This window comes from Lygodium microphyllum, chromosome 7 (genome assembly GCF_053477565.2).
Source record: "Lygodium microphyllum isolate KBCC chromosome 7, Lygodium_microphyllum_v1.1.10, whole genome shotgun sequence".
Taxonomy (NCBI): domain Eukaryota; kingdom Viridiplantae; phylum Streptophyta; class Polypodiopsida; order Schizaeales; family Lygodiaceae; genus Lygodium; species Lygodium microphyllum.
The window spans coordinates 8046953-8057070 of NC_141141.1; the positions used below are offsets into that span (position 1 = coordinate 8046953).

The 10118-nt window shown below is 39.7% G+C and overlaps 1 pseudogene; it reads left to right on the forward strand.

Moving 5' to 3' along the window:
- The first annotated feature begins 343 nt into the window (after positions 1 to 343).
- LOC148033159 (subtilisin-like protease SBT1.7) lies at positions 344 to 4214 on the forward strand (annotated as a pseudogene).
- The last annotated feature ends 5904 nt before the right edge of the window (positions 4215 to 10118 follow it).

Genomic DNA, 10118 nt, shown 5'->3' on the forward strand with positions numbered 1-10118 from the left:
ATGGCAATTAGAACATGAGTACAGCATTGATGCCTGTAAATTGCTAGAACAATGAGACCATCACAAATATGATCAACTGTGGCCTGTTTCGGCGCTGCAGCAGGAGTTTGTTATAAGGTGCTACATCACTCGACTTCACCATTTCCTCGAACTCCTCCTCCACATTCTTCGTGACGTGCACCTTCTGAAGGACAGCCTTGCCTTGCTGTAGTCTACCTCTCTCTATCAAGCTGATCAGGGTCTCAACAAGGAGGAGCCCTCCAAGCATCAGTATTAATGAAGGGACACCTACATCAGCCAGGGCGATGCACTAGACCACACCTGGTCTACTGATATAGCCAACATGACCAAGATTTACCAAGTTGGCAGCAAAGATGCATGCAAACTCCCTGCCATCTTCATCTTTGGGTACTCCCTCACCGACTCGGGCAACAACAACAAGCTCTCCACCCTTGCCCGCGCCATTCCCCCTTCCTTACCTGTTAGCTTCTTTGGCTTTCCTATTTCCATGGTAGCTTCTTTGGCTGGATTGCCATTCCCCCTTCCTTACCTGTCAGCAGGCGACAATGTCCTGAAGGGAGTTACCTTTTGCTTCATCTTCCTTAGGCATACTCAACTCCATGGGTAGCACTTTTGTGAGTCCTCAAACTCCTTTCCAATCCTTGGATTTTATCTGGCAAGTCTCTTTCTATAACCCTTTCACATGTCTCATAACATTGTCCTTGAAGCCAAAGAAGAGCTTTTTTTGATGCTAGAGATGTAATCTAATGCTCTATTCTTGAGTATGCATGCATGCACGCACGTGTCCACCTATGTTGAATGCAGGGACATCACATACCTTTGCATGAACAGGTCTCTTTCTTCAGCTCTGTCAAGCAAGTGTTGGACAGCACATACCTTTGCATGAACATACCTTTGCAAGTGTTGGACAACACATACCTTTGCATGAACAGGTCTCTTTCTTCAGCTCCGTCAAGAAAGTGCTGACCTCAAAGTTGGGAATCCAGCAAGCACAGCACCTCATCTCTAGGTCTTTGTTCTATGTTTCAATTGGGAGCAATGACTACATCGAGGGCCACATGGCTGTGCTGGGGGCACAGTCACCGCTGCAATTGCTCTACAGCCCATCTGAGTTTGTGGAGATTCTACAGTGCAATCTTGAGTCCAGCATGTGTTCCATGGCTTTGCAGCCAAGCTCAGCCCTGCCCAAGCTCAGGCTCTGGAAAATTTGGACGGTGATAGTGTACTCGATCGCTCGCAGTCTCTGAAGATTTTACCACCCAATTGCATACTACTAGGATGCCACAATTCATGGGCCTTAACACTTCTTATGGGCTCTGGCCGGTCTCTAGCTATGGTGATGATGTGATAATTGGAATCATGGTTTCGGGAATTTGGCCTGAAAGGAAAAGCTTTGGGGATGAGGCCCTTGGCCCTGTTCCCATCAAATGGAAGGGTGAATGTGAGGCTGGAGCTAACTTCTCTCCTTCCCTCTGTAATGGCAAGCTTATTAAGTGCACGTGCATTCTACAATGAATATGAGTCTGCAGTAGGACCCATAAATGAGACCTTGGAGTCGAAATCTGCTAGAGATGATGAAGGTCATGGAACCCACACTGCCTCCACCGCTACAGGAAACCATGTCCCCCAGGCAAGCTTGCTTGGTTCTGCACCAGGAATAGCACGGGGCATCGCTACCAGGGCCCGAGTTGCCATGTACAAGGTTTGCTAGAAAGGGGGTTGTTTCAGTTCTGACCTGTTGGTAGCATTGGGTCCTTGTAGTTGGCTCAGCTGGAAATGGAGGCCCAAACCCAGAGTCAGTCACAAACATTTCCCCATGGCTGCTTAGTGTGGGTGCAAGCACACTTGATCGTGATTTTCCAGCCACTGTAAAGCTTGGTACTGGAGCTACCTACACAGGAGTTTCATTGTATCAAGGCCATGATCTGGCCAATGAACAGGTACACTGCTGAAACTTCAACTTTCTTGAGTATGTCTGAATGGATGCAAAACATAGCTCGTGCATCTCTTCTGGGATGGTATAACAAGCTTCTGCATTTATACCAATTGATGAAGGTTCTTTTGTGTGTAAAAATCATGCAGGTGCCCTTAATTTATGCAGGCAATGTAGGCCAGCCAAACAGCAATGGAGAGGCCAATTTGTGTAGGATGGATTCACTAATGCCAGACCTTGTCAAGGGTAAGATTGTAGTTTGTGACAAAGGCCTTGATCCTCGTGCTGCAAAGGGGATCGTGGTGAAGCAAGCCGGAGGAGCAGGCATGATCCTCGCAAATGCTCAGACAAATGGTGAAGAGCTTATTGCAGACAGTCATGTTTCGCCAGCCACACTTGTGGGCTACACTTGTGGTCAAATAAAACAAACATTATCAGTAACTTTCAGCGTCTCAAATTGTTGGACACAGCATCCAATCCCACATCAGTACTATGAGAAGTGTAAGTCTATATAGAGCTTTAACTTTCACCTAGTATGATCATTACATCTTCCTTTGCCTTAGCAGTGATCCAGGATGCTATAGTTGGTGCATGATAACCCCCCTTGAATGTACTTTATTCCAGATCATACGAGACTGGGACAACACTCTCTTCTCCAAAGATGAGATTGAAGTAAGGGCTCTCAAGAAGCAACATGCAGTGGCTAGTTGTAAAATTGAATCAGCTCTAGTTGTATCATCTCTCTTTTCATGTCATTTGTGAGAACTGTTATTGGTGTTTAGCAATGCATAAGACTTAGGTTGAGGTTATGTCACCTTAGGTATTAAAACTTGGAGCCTGGGTGAAGTATGGCAAGTGAGAAAGGCAAAATAAGCAAGGTGTTGCTAGTGGATAGTTTCTAGCTGTTTGTAGGTGTTTAAAGCTGATACAAGTTGTAACAAGGTGGTTTGGACCAGGCATAGCTGTGTGTTTTGTAGACAATGCTGAGACTGTGCTGGCTGCTCGATTGCCTAAGAAATGCAGCTGCTATATGAATGAAATCTATTGATACAACCTTGACAGTACATGCTGCAGGTGACATGTTTCCTAACCATGTTTCCTTACCATGGTGGATGTCTATATGCATGAAATTTGTTGATACAACCTTGATAGTACATGCTGCAGGTGACATGTTTCCTGACCTTGACAGTACACACATGAAACAGGAAGGGACAAGACTCAAGTGTAGCCTTGAGAAATTTTTAATCACCTCTACTGGCCATTCTTTACCCACATGTCACTATTACTGTCACTGAAGCTAGTTTTTCAAATAAGAATCAGGCTTAGAGTTGGCCACATATTAAGAGTGCAAATCCCTTCACAACCCTTCTTAATAGCTCTAAACCATTCAGTTAATCTCTGAATGTTCAGCTATGGGAAGAGCTGGCTATGTTCTTCAAAAGTTCAAAGCTACAACTAATCTTGCATACGGTCACAATTTCTTTCTGGTTCATCTATAGAGTGTTCATGTGTAATTAACGGTTCCCTCGATTTCTGCTTATTTAATACTGACAGGTGAATGGTGGAATCCTAATGTGGAGGATGTTATCACTCAGGCTTTAGCCCAGGGTGGGGCTTACAATATCTCAAATGCCATCACAATCAATGGCCAACCTGGTGATCTGTACAATTGTCCATCCTCTGGTTAGCCCTAAAGATCCATGTCTTATTAGGCTTCATGAACAATAATTCCTGAGCTCAGATAAGAATGTGTAGTCCAAAATGGTCGCTACAGCATGATGTGGAATTCCGGTCTAGATGCTTGACAGGCGATTCTCCTACTTCAGAAGACGCTCGTTCGAGTTTGTAACAGAATTCGTGCAAATCTACGCCATCTGGGACTTTATGTGTAATTATTTAGCAGGCCTTTCTTTTTAGCTATTTAACAGAAGACACTAGCCTGGTAGTTCTGGATATACACCACAATCAGTTTCAGGGAACTTCACCAAATTCCTGGGCTCAATTTGAGAATCTCAGAGTGCTTAGTTTAGGTTATAATAGACTCACTGGATCTTTACCTTCTTGGATACCGAAGCTTGACAAAATTCAGCTTCTGGACTTATCGAATAACAATTTTTCAGGCACCATCCCAAAGCAGATCTACCACATGGAAGGTCTTAAGATTCGTGTAGATGTAACTGGCAACAGTGCTCTGTCGCAAGACAATGTACTTTGCAAGCCTGAAGGAGAGAAACTACTCAGAGGGCTACTATTACTATGACATCCCAAAAAGTGTCTGTACAAACACAAGAAAGAAGTTCTAGTGCAGGAGACCCTCGTAGCAAAAGTAATTACTGAGACTTAACAGGCCTGATAAGCCATAGCAAAAACGTATTGATGCATGAAAAAAGCTTATAAGACATTGCAAAAATATAATTGTACCTGGACTGGAGCTTAGTGATGGTGACCGATGCTGCAATATTATGTGACCGTCTTTTCTTTCTCTATCATGAAATCTGTGCGCCTCCACTCAGCTCACAGAGTACGGCCTGCTATGTTGCTGAATGAAAAAAGGGGAAAAGAAGAGAAGGCAGGAGTTCCAAAACGTTAGAGGGAAAATATATTAAGGTTAGTGTTTCAACGGTAGGATGATAACTTTTTTTTTTTGAGTTTATCAATATTTATTTCTCTATTTCGTTTTTGAAGAATTCTAGAAAAAGATAAGTCACATGATCATATTGATAGCATCACCAATTTGTTATAAAATCTCCCCCCCCCCTCCCCCCCGCCTTCAATGACTCAACTCTTGGTGATTTTTGGTGCGTACACCGCATCAATTATCTCTGTGAGTACAATGAGTAGACTTTGTCGATCATCATCATTCCAAACGCAAGTCTTGTAGAGATTTTCGATGTCTCATCAAAATTGGAGGACTTAAAGGGATCTTGGTAACACTCAAGATTCTTTAAATTAAAAATGTTTTGTCTCATCAATGATAATATTAGCTACCAAGACTCGTGGATTTATTTACATATCTAATAGAGTCTACATCTCTAATAGACCCATTTTCAACATCTAGTGTCTAATTGGATCTTATATATCCTTTAATATTCGTATCTACCCAATGCTTCAAATCAATTTCCATATGTTGCTAGCATTGGCACCTTAAAATCTCAACAAATACCCCAATGACTCGTTGTTGGTATATTATTATAGACAAGGGCTCTTAAAAATATTTCTAATTGTTATCTCAAAAATATATTTGTAATATAGACTATATCTCTATAATAGTCTACATCTTTGGCTCAACAAACAAAATTTTGTTGATGTTGATTATTCAGCCTTTAAGAGAGAATTAGATTTGTCTCTACTAGTCATGGGACGGTTTCATGGTTTTGCTTTGGAGATATTTTGAAAAAATAAAACACAAATATGCACAAGGGAGGGAGGGAGGAAGGGAGAGAGAGAGAGAGAGAGAGTGAGTGAGTGAGTGAGAGAGAGGCATGATTGCCTCTAAGGCATGATTGCAATCATGTCTCTCTCTATACAAATATTCTTTTTAAATTTTGCAGGTAGACTCCTCGGTAGATGCAAATTGTGTTTGGGGTTCGACTCCCCTTGAGTTTATCTTTATTTATTTCATTTACTCTCACATTGATATTGATTATTACTTGTCTACATGACAGGTGAACAATGTCCAAACAGAATTTGAAAAACAACACTTTGATGAAGGTTATGATTGAAATCAACTATGAAGGTATAATCCTAATTTTTTTCAGGTATAATCCTGATTTGTACAAAGGCCCCTCTCACTAAAGTGTAATAGTACCTGATTTCCATTACGAGTGATGGCATAAGCATGGCTTAGATATCTCTAAAAATAATAGTAACAATTATGTTGATTTTCATTCAGTCTCACATTCATGACGCTTATCACTTGCCTACATGACGGGTTCACTATAAGACAGTAACCATTATTTTTAGTTTTAGCCTTATGTTGATTATTACTTTTGAACTATAGGACAATAACCATAGTTTGTTTCAGTTTTAGTTTCAATTTCAACCTCATGTTGAACTATAGGACAATAACCATTATTACTTTTGAACTACATAAACCATTATTACTTCTGAACAACATCTACTCTGAAAACAGTAGGGAGGTTGTCTGCTACACCTACTCTGAAAACAAATGATTTGATATGAATGATTGATTACTTGTTGATAATCGGAGTATTGCCTTGAAAAGTGTCCTTCAATGCTTGATAACAATACTTATACTAAGCAGTTGATGACTACAACACAATCATGCATCCGAGGCAATCGGCAAACAAGGATGAGATTGTGTGCATGTGAGAAGATGGACCTAGTTGTGCGAGGGAGAATGAACAATGAGATTGTGTGAATATGAGAAGTTGGGACCTAATCGTGCACGCGAGAATGGACATTTCTTGAATCATGGAGGAACGTTGAGCTCCCATTTAAGAAAACAACTAATTTTATTTGCATCTTTCTTTTTTTTCTCTTACATTGCCCAAGGTTTAATGACCTTTTACATGTGTCTTATTACCTATGCCCAATGTGCATCCTAAGTACCCAATCCCTTGCTCCAATTCTACTACTTGGAAGTCTGGCTCCCTTAGCAACTTTGCTAACTCATTCAATCCTAGGAAAATAAGCTTGCTCATCAATTTATAAAATTAATTGGTCGAAGCACCAGCCCCATAAGATATCATTTCCCTTAAACTAAAATTTGGCAACTTCACCTTTATGTTTTTGCAAATCTTCTATTCACTAATATGAGACCAGTTTTATGCCTTGTGACATATGCAAATTCACTGAATCCAAATTAGTAATATAGGGAGAATTTTTCGTTATTCCTCTATTCTCATTGCATTTCTTTTAAGCCTAAAATTATCATGCAATAACAAACATTATAACATATCTACCAGTAGAATCTATTGCTACCTCTGCATAATATGCCCCCAATACGATTTTTCCAAAGATGAACCTCAATTAGATGACTTTAGACTTGACTACTTAAAGTACTACTCGCCCCTACCAATGCCCATTGACCTTTGAGTTCATGCTTCTATACTACACATCAATAGCATTTTCTAACATCTCTATATTGCACATCATAAAATGTAGGTTTGCTTGGTGAGAACTAATAGATACTTGGGTTGCACATACAGCCTATCTTGTAATTATCAACAGTGCACCATCTCTTCTTCTTACTTTCATTACACCTATAAGGCCATGGGAGAAAGAGAGTCTTGTGATTGGTTTTGCACACTTGTAGATGGATACATTTAAATTGGAAATTTTGCAAATTCATCTCAAGATTTTGAATTTGCAAACCTCAAAGAATCCATCAAGATATATTTTGGACATGCTCTGCAATATTCAAGAAGAACAAAACGTTAAATCAAATCGAGTCAAATTGACATAATCCCTTGATCAGTTAAAATGGGATGGTTTCAAAAGAGGTTTAGTACCCCTTACTGAAGATTAAGATACAGTACCTAAAATCCGCCTTCTTCTTGTAAAATTGGAACTTGAACAGAACATAGAGGAGAATCTATTGGTATAATGCATGTCAAGAGATAGAGACCATTTGTTCTTGCCATACAAAGGATACCTATATTCCCTATATGCTCTTTTATACTTGGTATCAGCACATGTTTCTCATATTTTAGACATTCCAAGCTCCATTTGCATGGAGCTTATAAATATTTGTTGACTATGAAGCATGAAGGATAAGAGCCAGTGTGCTAGCATGCCACCCACTTGGCCTATGCTCGAGGAGAACACCTAGGCTATCTGAAACCTAATTGCCCTTCCACATGCACCAAGGGGTCACATGACAATCAAGATCACAATGCAATTGGCTTAATTTTGCATATTCTAAGATGCATTCTGGTGAGTCCCTATACCACAGAAGGAACCCCTACCACGACTACCACAAACTCTCTGATTAGAGTAGAACATTGCATCTCTACCTTTTGAGCTACTTGAGCTAGTAGCCACACCTGGTTTTACCTCTTCGTGAATAAGCAATGAGACTAACTAATTAAAGCCTAGTATTTTAGATCTCACTGAAATGGATATGTCAAACAACTTATACCCACATCCCAAACCATTCATCAAGGTCACTACAACCAAATTCTCATCCTCTACTTCAATTCTAATGGTTGCCAACTAATATGCAATGGTTTTGATCTCTATTACATACTCTTGAATAGAGTGTCCTTTCTTGTGTATGGTACTAAATTTTTGCTTCAATTGTATCTTCCTTGCACTTGTAGTAGTACCATAATATCTCATCAGGATAGCATCATCCATTGTCTTGTAGTTCATAATCTACATTACCATGGCATCTTAAATGCATAGTGACTACTAGTGTAAAACTCTGGGGTCTCTTCCCATCCAAGCATGATGTGCCCTCAATTGTTCAACATCAATTAGTTGAGTCTTTTTAGGAAGCTTGGGCTCAGCTTCAACACCTGTCACTAAATCCCAATAGCCTTTCAAGTAAGTTCTCCATATAGAATTTCCAGATAGCATAGTTGTTATTATCCAGATTCTCACCCATTGTTTAAGCGATATTGTATGACCTTTCAACATTTGCCATGATGACAGTTCTATGTATTCACTACAACCTTAATAGTCATAGTGCTTCAACCTTTCACTGATCAATATATTTTTATAGCATCGAAACAACACAAGTACTTCTATTTTTACTCTACAATCATTCCAAATCATCTCATCTGAGAATATTGCAATCATCGAAGTTCTAAAGCTTTCATTCTAGATGCATGGATAGCTCACTATTGAAGTGGGACGATTTTAGTCTACTAACTTTATGACAATAAAACTCTATAATAACCAATAAATTTCAATTCAAGACTTGTCCAAAAATTCTCCAAACATGTGGCAAAAAATCTAGTAGTAATAGCATGTTCATGCAGACTTCATTTCTTGCATACCCCTTATGTAAACAAGCTATCTAACTGTAGACAAACAAGTAATCTAAGACCAACAGATTGTGAATGACCAAAAATATATTCTCTATTGAAACAAGGGTATCTTCAGCTCAAACCAGCCTTAGAACATCTCTAATATGTACCATAACCCTTGGGGTTCAATGTAGTGGTATATGCGCACGATACTTGTTCATATAACTAGTAGCAATGCTAGATAAGTTTTATACATGCTATAAACAACCAGCACTTAGTCTCATAACCAGCTATGACATAGTTCAAAAGTGAGCATTATTGAGCATTCACAAAACATCCCCAAATCATATAGCACAAGTTCAAGCATTTGCAGGTACCAATCAAGATTCAACATGCTCCACACTTTCAAATATAATTAGTCCAAGTTTTAGGATGGATTTTGGCCTGCTGTTACCTCTCAAATCTGAGTATTTTATTCTACTTAATCATGTCCAAATGCATCTGGTTGAAGCCATTTACATTTCCAAGCATTTCATGATGGTTCAGTATGATCATTGAGCACTCAATAAATCTAGGAGTGCTTGATCTTTCCCTATCACAACCACATGCAATTTAGGATTGTTCACATTTTCCATATATGTTGATGTAGGAATGCTTATGCTTTGACTAATGTAGGAAATTATTGGCATCCCATTAGGCTACAAAAGATCCAATACAAATGTGGAAAATCAAAGTTGGAAGCACAAAAGTGTGCACAAGAGGGAGAGAGAGAGAGCTCAAGTACAAGAAGATGATCTTGCTTAGTAAGTTGTTCAAAGGTACAACTAGTACACTCTCCTCAACTGTGAGGATGTACTTTAGGCAATTTATATAGCCTCTGGAGAAGTTAGGGTTAGGGTTTCCCCTTCCTCCCCTCTCCTCCAGTTCATTTACACCTAGCTACCCTTATCCTCTCCAACATAAGGAGAGTTCACATGCTTACTTCTCAACACCCCCCCCAATTGCCAGGTGGCATTGGATAAAGCATGATAGGATGACCCCTCCCTAATCCACAATGAGATGCCTTTATAAATCAGGCAACAAAATATGGTTATAGATAGAAAGTGTTACAAGACTCAAAAGAGTCGATCATCTGTGGTTTGGGAGGCAAAATTGGCCTCAATTCCTTAGGTACTGCGAAAATACTAGGACACTTACTGGTGATATGCCCAGTCTTTTTGCATTTATTG